Raw genomic sequence first — 10035 nt, forward strand, 5'->3', positions numbered from 1 at the left:
AATCAGTAAGGTACTCCTTCCAAACCTTCCAGAACAACACCATCAGCTAGGAATTAAGTATTCAAACACATGACTCCATGGGGGACATATTACAATCAAACTACCACATTCTATCCCAAACTGCCTTAAGCCCCCTGGTGATCTGATGGCACAAAATGCATTCAGCCCAACCTACATGTTCTCAATTGTTTTTACTACTTCCATGCTGTTGAAAATGTTAAAGTCTCACGAGTCTCATGGAGGTGTCATTTAACTGTGAAGTCTGTAAAATCAAAACCCGAGTTATACACTTCCAACATATAGATGGCAAAGAACAAACATGCCAATTACAAAAGGAGAAATTGGGATATTTACAGGGAAGAATGAATGAAAATAAGACTGAAACCAGGAGAGCAAACAACAAGACCTGTAGATGTGTGTCTTGTATCCGGGATGTCTCATGGAATCATCTGGACTTGGAAAGGCTGGGGTGGCACCACCCCTCCAGCTCCGCTACTTTTTCTTGTGTCCTGGCATTTCCAACATTCTAGGGTCTCCAATGCAACTTAGGGTTCACCTTTACAGCTTCACACAGTAGTCTTTCAGGGCCAAATATTGCCTGGCCTCAGTGGATCACTGGGAACATGGCGAAATTCTCCTTTATCACCTTCAGTTTTCATTTTCCATGCTTTAGAAACCAGTATAGTGTGGAACATGCAGCCGAGATCTGGTGCAAGCTGGAGATAAAGCCGTGGAACACAGTTTTAGGACCCTCTATAATTTGACACTGGAGATCACAGAAATTATTCCACATTCTCTAACAGGCCATTTACTTTTTAAAAGAATTGACATTCTTACTAGCTTGAACCTTTAATAGATTTGATTTTTTCCCTCAGGGCATCTTTCCTATAGTCTTTTGCAGACTTGCAGATTTAACTTTAATAAAGGTGGTGATCTCCTTAATAATTAACAAATGACTGTAAGGTCTGTCCCTAAAAATTTAAATATGATAACTATTTTCCAGTGCCAAAATTCACATTTTTCATATTGTTCTGTTTTGCATTTTGCTTTCACTGTGGTTATGAATAGGAGCAACTATAATAGCCAATTATTTTTCAATTTAGCCTTTTTTTAATCTCTGAAAGATGTATGACATTTTCAGTTGCACAAAAATCCTCATGTAGGGAGGGAAGCAGGAATTGAAGAAGGGAGGGAGGAAAGGAGGGATACCAAGGACAAGAAAGTCTACAGGTGCTTATATAATCTAAAATTATTGGCAAATGTATCATGCTACATCCTTATATATGATACATTATTTGGTTTTTATCTTGATAAAACATAAATTGTGACATTTCCATTTCCATGGCCAGTGAGACAGAACATCTGGTCTAACAATTGACATAACTGATTTAACATTCCTTGATATCCTCCTAGTTACAGCATAGTAGCTGGGGCTTTGGGAAATTCACTTAGAACTTTGTACTCAGATAATACTTTCAAATGACTTTGAGTTTTGAGCAAATCTCTCTTCTTTCAACAAAGCATACCATACAAATGTCACCCTAGAAAGCTCTCATCAACAAATGTTTTACTTTTCAAGTCATTGGCCATGAGGTATGATGGGTAGGGAAGACATAGAAACCAAAGAACAGAGATGTCTCTGAGGCTGGAAGGAAGGACAGCGAAAGGGGAAGGGGTAGAGACTCCTGTGACCATCCTCTCTATTTTAGACCTGAATGAGGAGCAAGCCCATCCTAAATAATAGCTGGGATAGGCAGTGGAGCTTGAAATCATGGGTCACTTTTGATTAAATGTTGCTCACAGAAAATAAGCCCCAGCTTTTGGTGACAGTGCTCCAACTGTCATAGGCAAGAATTTAAATGCCAGTGTTCATTAATGGTAGCCTGAGCAATAACTGAAGTTCACCCTGGGGATGAACCACTATACAAAGCAAAAGCACCTACAGTTCCCCTCAAATGTAACTAAATCTTCAACAGTTGGCAAGGTGATATTTTTGAACAAAAATATTTTTCTGCTTTTGGGTGGAATAGTGTTATCTATAAGAAACCATACCAATTTTAGAGTCTACTATGATCTAAACCAGATTGTATTGTCTTCCATGCTACAGAATCAATATCTCTGAATTTCACTTTTTCATTTCAAAATACAGATACTAAAACACAGATATCCAAGGATGTTCAACATGATAATTTATGTTAAATAGACAAATTGATAAGGGGAACCAGTCTTCTGGAATCACTAGAGCTTCTACGCCACAACTGGCATCATGATGAGTATGCAGTGACTGGTACCTGTTGCTGTGACTGATGATCACTTACTATTATTTTTACTTTGTTAATTTTTTTTCTATCTTTTGTATTCTTGTCTCTTAGTCAATATTGAGCAATGAATTAAGAGTTTCTTTTAAAATTTTTCTTATAATACCCTGAGAAGGAATTGCTTTGTGTCTTGATTCATTTCACTTTTTCATGATTTTATTGGTTTTTATATTGAACTTCTCTTTTCAATATATCTTAACAATAATCCTTATTTATTGGACCCAAGACCTTAGCATCTCACAATAAGTTGCTTATTAAATGGTGACATGATTTTTATTAGAAAACCAAAATCAGTGTATCATAATTTTGAGCCACAACAGAGGTTAAATGAACATATCAGTTACAAAATTAGGTTTTAAAGTCATTATAAAGCTTTATTCTCAGTAGAAAATAAATATTTTTTTCAGCCAATAATTGTTAGTATATGCCAGACAACTCTGTTGATTTATATCTAGGGCTAAGAAGGTGCTGTACTAGAATTTTAAGTGTAATGAACAGTACAGAATTTTCTTCAAAAACTCAGAGCTCTCAGGCACAGAAAGTTTTGCTGAAGACTTTAAAGTTAAGTGTAAAGGAGGGTCCCAGATCCTAGGACAGAGCTTTGAGGGTATTCTTACAAGGTAAGCTGCATTGCACTCAACCACTGTAAGATACTAATTTATAATAATTCATTCATTCAAAATGTTTTCTGCACCAGGTGTGGTGGTACACGCCTTTGATCTCAGCACTCAGAAGGCAGGGTAGGAGGATCACTGTGAGTTCAAGGCTACCCTGAGACTACAGAGTGAGCTAGAGTGAGACACTACCTTGACAAACAAACAAACAAAAAAAAAATTAAATAAATAAATAAATAAATAAATAAATAAATAAATAAAATAAACAATAATCTGCTTTGAGTGTCTATTATGACCCAAATGTCCATCTCTATTGCTAAGAGTAAACAAAATCTGTTCCTTTCTTCATGGTATCTGTAGTCTGCAAGACTATAGACCTGATTTTGCATCTCTGTAACAATTCCAAAAATGCCAAGGGCATTGTCATATACCTGTGATTGTATGTCTGGGGAGGATCCCTGTGGCTTTCCTCTAGCTTGTCAAGAAAAATCAATGAGCTCCTGGTTCAGCAAGAAACCTGGTATAAGAAAATAAGCTGGAAAGCAGTTAAGGAAAACAAGGAAGATACCCAATTCTGGCCTATATCCCACCCCCCACACACACGCACAGCATCACATGCTCCCACACGCATACACACAGGTTTATCACACACATGTTGTATACATGCAAAAAAGAGGAAGATATCAAGTTTTAAACTGAGATAAGACCAAACAAAAGAGCTAAGGAAGTAGGGAGCCTAGACAGCCATGAGAGCATGACAGGATACGTAGCTCAGGGAAAGTACTTAATGCAGATCCACTTAGTTAATAAATGCAGTGATAGGTGGTTATTTTCTCTTTATGTAGACAGATAAAAAGAAAATCCTCTCAATTTGTTCCTCTATCTCCAATGTCTGAGCATGTTTAAATTAATAGAATTGAAAGACACTTCAAAATATTATTTTAATTAAAACTCCAAAGTTACCTTTGCATCATACTCATGAGTGTGGTGTGGGTCTCACATTAGTGCAGCTAATGCACCCTTGAGTTCCTGGGAAAGAAACATATTGTCCTATATCAGGTTACAATAAAACAAGAGTCAGTGAGTAGCAATAGTCTGGCTGCGACTGAAATGTGAATGTCTGATTTCTTGATAGGACTGAAAAACAGCTCCTTCAGACATACCTGACAGTGTTGTGGATACTGACCAAATTCATGGTTCTAACTTCATGGTAGAAACACACACAAAAAAAATCATCGTATTTGTGTTGTTTTCAATGTAAAATGACCCATACCCTTATTTGCTTGTGATTAAGCCTCATGTTAAGCTGGTGGCAATATGGGAGGTGGAGCCTTGCTGGAGGAGGTGAGTCCTTGAAGGTGGACCTTGAGGCTTAGAAGCTGAGTTTGTCAGTGCAAGCTAACTCATTCTTGCTACTACTTCCCAGCTCTTAAGGCAAGATATGATGTCCTGCCTCTGCTCTTTATGATTTCTTCAGCATGATGAAACTTCTTCTCTAGCCTAAAATAAACTCCCCTCAGATGCTATTGATCATATTTTTGCCCCTCGTAACAAAAAGGCCCCTGCAACAGTGTGGATAGTTTAGGAACACTAGCAAGATAGTGCCCAGAGATCATGGTGAGATATTTCATTATTATCATCAACAATGTACTGGAATTTTACCTATGGGTTCTGTTATCTTGTAAGTTTAATAAATTATTTATTAATTGTAATGTTTGTGATCTTCATGAAAGGCTTTGGAAATGTTACACACGTGGTAATGTTGTCTGCCAACATGTACATGTTCCTTTATTTTATTTTTTTTTCATTTCAGATTCAGATTTTTCTAAGTTTATTTTCTTAGTTAGTTGGTCTAGTTAGGTTTTAAGAACTATAGTAAATATAAGATGCATGAGTGGACCTTTTTGTCTTTTAGCTAACCCAGAAGGGAAATCTTTTAGGTCTCTGGTCTAGAATAGCAACTGTACACTTGACACATTCAGCATTTGACATGTTATGGTAGTTTCTTCTTACCTGAAACTTCTTGAATGCTTATTTAGTAAGCTTTAAACAGTATTTTATTTTGATTAAAGAAAAAAAAAAAAACCTTATATGTATTGAGATAAGCATTGGTTGTTTTATACCTTATCCTAATAATGTGGTATACCACATTAATTCCTCTTCATATATTAAAACATATTTTCATCCTGGGGTAAATATAACTTAGCTTTTGTGTATGATGCATTTTAGACTGCAGTAGTATTAAATATGCTGTTTCTCTGTTAAATTCTTTTACTTCAAATTTCATTATGTCATTTTTCCTTAAATGGTTGAACCTAGAAAGGTCATTCTCACTGAACTCACCCAATCACAGAAAGGTAATTGGCACATGGTCTCAGTCATCTGTGGCTCCTAACCTGAATCATCCTGAGATTCTGGCACACCTAATAAGCATCTCCAGGACTGGACAATAGGAAGGGTGGGGCAGGAGGGGAAGGTAATGGTGCGGGGGGGGGGGACACAAAACTGGTCACAAATGGCAATGGTACCATAAAATTCTATATCCTAAAAGACAAACTAAATGGTTGAACCTTTTTCAGGTCCAAAGAGGGAACAACTGAATCACAGGGCCCTAGAGAGGGTGAGTTGAAGACTAATCTTAATCTTCTCCTGTTTCTCTCTCTCTCTTCTCTCTATCTCTTTTATATTACCTATCTTTTTCTTCCTTCTTTTCCTTGGTGCTGGCATGTAACTCCAAGTACCAGTATGTGGTTAACAACCACAATGAGCTGTTGATCAGAGAGCTGTAAGATTTCCCAAAAGAAGACAGATTTCTGTCAGAGTACTTGATGACCCACCAAAAGTTATTGGGAAGACCCTAATGCTGAAGACATCGTATGCTATTGATATGGAACATGGAATGACCTGGCTGGAATCTGGAAGACAGGCAGTCCCCAGACATCCATCTAGTCCCAGAAGGTGCTACATGAGTGACTGGGAGAAAATGACCAACATCTGTCCAAGCACTTGTAATCTAAACTATTCAATAGCAAACAACCTGATGTGATGCTCACAAAAGTGCAATAGTGTCACCCAGCCATGGTGGGTAACCAACTGCTCTTTATTTGGCTAAGTGGAATGCTTAGTGGAATGTAACAGTAGCTGGAGCTGTGAAAGAAGCCAGAACCTTATCCAAAAGGTGAGCTAGCTCTTCACTATCAAGCTCCCACCAATCATGGGCTATAAGAGAGCCTACACCTATTAAATTCTCTCTAAAATTATAATGGTTATCCCATTTGCCTTGTGCTGACTTCACTCTCCATTGGAGAATTTGTTTCTCTTTTTCAGATGGATGCAGGTCCTTAAGAGAGAATCAGCCCATTAGACCTCAACAGGGCCCCAGCTGAAACCAAGAGTAATTGGGGAAATGAGCAAGTAGTGCTGCTTTTTTTTTAAATTTTTTACTTTTTTTATTTGAGAGCGACAGACACAGAGAGAAAGACAGATAGAAGGAGAGAGAGAGAAAATGGGCGCACCAGGGCTTCCAGCCTCTGCAAACGAACTCCAGATGCATGTGCCCCCTTGTTCATCTGGCTAACGTGGAACCTGGGGAACGGAGCCTCGAACCGGGGTCCTTAGGCTTCACAGGCAAGCACTTAACCGCTAAGCCATCTCTCCAGCCCGTAGTGCTGCTTTTTTGATGAACCTGGTACCAGCACAAGGATGAAGGAGATAGACTCAGAGAACACCCAACTCCTACAAAATCAGATATCCAGAGACACGGAGGCTCCCAAGACTTCATCACTGAAGTAGGTCCAAAACAAACCTAACATGGCTCAGAGAAATTTGCAGAAGAGGGGCATAAAGGTTGTTAGAGCCACAACTTGGGTCATTATGCACAGAGACACTACCTCTTACCCATATGTGATGGCTAACCCTACAAGGCACTACCCATATTCCCCAATACGAAGGGTCTCAAATATGTAGGGAGGAAGAGGAAGTCCAAATGGTAAAATAAGAAAGCACAAAGTAGTAAAGGTATGCACATAGATTTATATATGTGAAAACCATGAACATGGTCAATCAAAGTGATTCCTGACAAATCATTTATGGTAATGTCTACTTTCTAACCTCTTGTCTCCCTTTCTGTTTTTTTTTTTTTTTTTTTTTTTAAGAAAATCATTTATTTACTTGCAAGGAGTGAGAGGGAGAGAGAGAGAGAGAGAGAGAGAGAGAGAGAGAGAGAGAGAGAGAGAGAGAGAGAGAGAGACAGGACGAGAATATTTATTCCAGAGCCTCCAGCCACTGCCAGAAACTCCAGATACATAATCCACTTTGTGCAACTAGCTTTATGTGAATACTGGGGAAATGAACCCAGGCCTCCAGGCTTGCAAGCCAGTGCCTTTAAATGCTGAGTTAGTTTTCTAGCCCCATTTCTTTCTTTAAAATGAAGCTTTGCTTTGATTTTCATTTCCTTCTTCCTCTCACCACTTCAACCTCCCCCTAACTCAGGGATAATTGTATGTGAATGGCATTCTTGTCAGTGCCCATAGGCCCCTACAAACTTTAATAATTCAGGAATACTGTTAGGAGCTCTTAGCATTCCCTTCCTTGTCCTCAGTGTTTATGAACATAGAAGAGCTGCTGTTTCAACCTTGCGGGAAACCCATGACAGAGTGCCAGTCTTCATTTCCACGAAAGCAGGAAATATGAGAAGTGCTACAGGAGCGTTAACCACTATCTACCGTTTCATATCTCTTCCCTACCAATCTGAATCTCATCATCTAGAGGCCTTATTCTTGGAGACTCAGGAATTGAAATATTCTCCTCATCACCTTTCCTTCTGGTACTCTCTGTTGTCCAGGAAAAGTTCATATGAAGGCAATTCTACAAGATAAATTACACATTAGTTTCTGCCAATTGTATTTCCTATTATCATGTATCTCATATGATATGGTATGTGAAGGTGAGATAGTATAAGGGTGGCAGGATCCCAAAGTGAATGGCTTTCTCCTTGATGATACTTTCAAGGAAGAATTAAGGGAGAGAAGAAAACCTTACTGCAGAGGAAACAGTCCTTCCAGTGGAAGACTATATATAAACTCCAAGAAGATGGAAACTGCTTGGAAAAATAACCTGTAGTGGGCACTGCAAGCTACATAGCTACCCAGTGAGGTAAGATGTTCCCATTACTGTAATAGTAGTTTCCTGTTATTGATGTAGCCAATTACTCCATGATTGAATTTAAGGTCTGTTCCATGGGAAAGAATATGTGCCCAGTAAAGGAAAATCTAGTTAAAAGTGTTTGGTAAGTACGTTACCCCTAGTGGGGAAGCTTTTACCATTGTTAGGCTAAATGGATATATTATGCCCATCAAATGCCCTGTAAGTATTTGTGTTTATGGAATATATTAGTGCATCTTTCACTTTCAGTTAGGCAAGATTCTCTTCTTTATATTGTATTATTTTATTTGAGAAAGAGGAAGATATATATTGAGAGAATGGACATTCCATGGCCTCCTACCACTGCAAACAAACTCCAGATGTATATGCCACCTTGTGCATCTAGTTGACATGGGTCCTAGGGAAATGAACTGGGTCCTTAGGCTTCAAAGGCAAGCACCTTAACTGCTAAGTCATCCCTCCAGCCCCAAGTTCCTCTTCAAATGGCCGTGACTCCTGGGGTGACTTAAGACTCATCCACGTGCTGAGAAGTGACAGTTGAGTGCTCAGCACTAAAGGAAACATCAGTAGCACACCCCCTGTAAGGTTCAGGGACCATTGTGAAAGAAGTGTTGGAAAGAATAAGAGCCAAAAGATTGGAAGGAGTGATTTTGAACGCTATCTTCCACACACAATTTGGTGGTTGTATTTGTGACATTATAGCAACTGTCAGCTGCACAAAATGTGCATAATGTGGGGCAGATAAACATGCTTTCTTGGATGTGGCAGAGGCCGCAAAATGGTACCAAATTAGAAGAATGACTAGTTATAAACAAGAAGGGGTTCGATGAAAATGGGGTAGGGAAGGATGAAAGAGAAAACAATGGGAAAGAATTTATGGGTTCCTGTGTCCTCAGGCTGGCCACGGTCCCCCAAGTAGTCCAGGCAACCATGGAGATCAAGGTTGTGCATGTATGATGAAACAGAGAATCACTTTCGGGGGACAGTCTCTGTGAACAGCTTGGTTTATTGTCAGGGAAATGGGTTCATAAGCAGTTGAGGGTTCTAAGGGGATTGGTTGTACAAGGTTGCTTGCTGATGCCTAATTAGCTTGTTATTAATTATTCAGCTTGTATTGTGTAAGGCAGTTTGAAAAATCCCCTGTATAATATATGTTCATTTTATCTGTTGTGCTACCCTCTGGAGAACCCTACTACATCAACTGAGAGATAAGTAACACACATCCAGATCTCAGTTTTTAGATTTATCCCCTATTTTGCCTCATAAAAGAATATAATATGTTTCTAACTCACATGTGCCCAAGGTCTTCCTCTTAACCACAGTACTTGTTTGTACATATGACTGGTTTTCTGTGTGTGAGTACACATGGCTTGACTTCTGGATGTGAAGTATTTAAGGGCAGCCTTCTTCAGAGAAAAGTCAAACATCATGATGAGGAAAGCACCCTATTTTCAGTTGATAACATAAACACTATATACACATTTCTGGCTATGAGTCACCATGTTTGCTATCATGGCATGATGATTTTAATGTAGAGGCATTTTGGGGTGGTCCTGCAGAGTTCATACCAACTAGGTTAAATTTATCAGTGATAGATCCTTTTAAGGGAGGTATTGTCATATATGCAAAGCACTTGATGACCCACCAAAGATTAGTGGTAAGACCCTACTGCTAAAGACACCATATATGAGGTTGACACGTAAAATGGAATGACATGGCTGGAAGCTGGAAGACAGTCAGTCCCAAGACAGTTACCATGTCTAGTGCCAGAAGGTGCTACAGGGGCAACTGGGGAAAATGACCAATATCTGTCCAAGCAATTCATGGTCTAACCTACTTAGCAGCAAATATCCTGTAGCGATGCTCAAACAACTGCAATAGTGTCACACAGCCATGGTGGGAAACCAACTGCTCTTGATTTGGCTAACTGATCCACTCAG

The sequence above is a fragment of the Jaculus jaculus genome, chromosome 1 (assembly GCF_020740685.1).
Source record: "Jaculus jaculus isolate mJacJac1 chromosome 1, mJacJac1.mat.Y.cur, whole genome shotgun sequence".
NCBI classification, from domain to species: Eukaryota; Metazoa; Chordata; class Mammalia; order Rodentia; family Dipodidae; genus Jaculus; species Jaculus jaculus.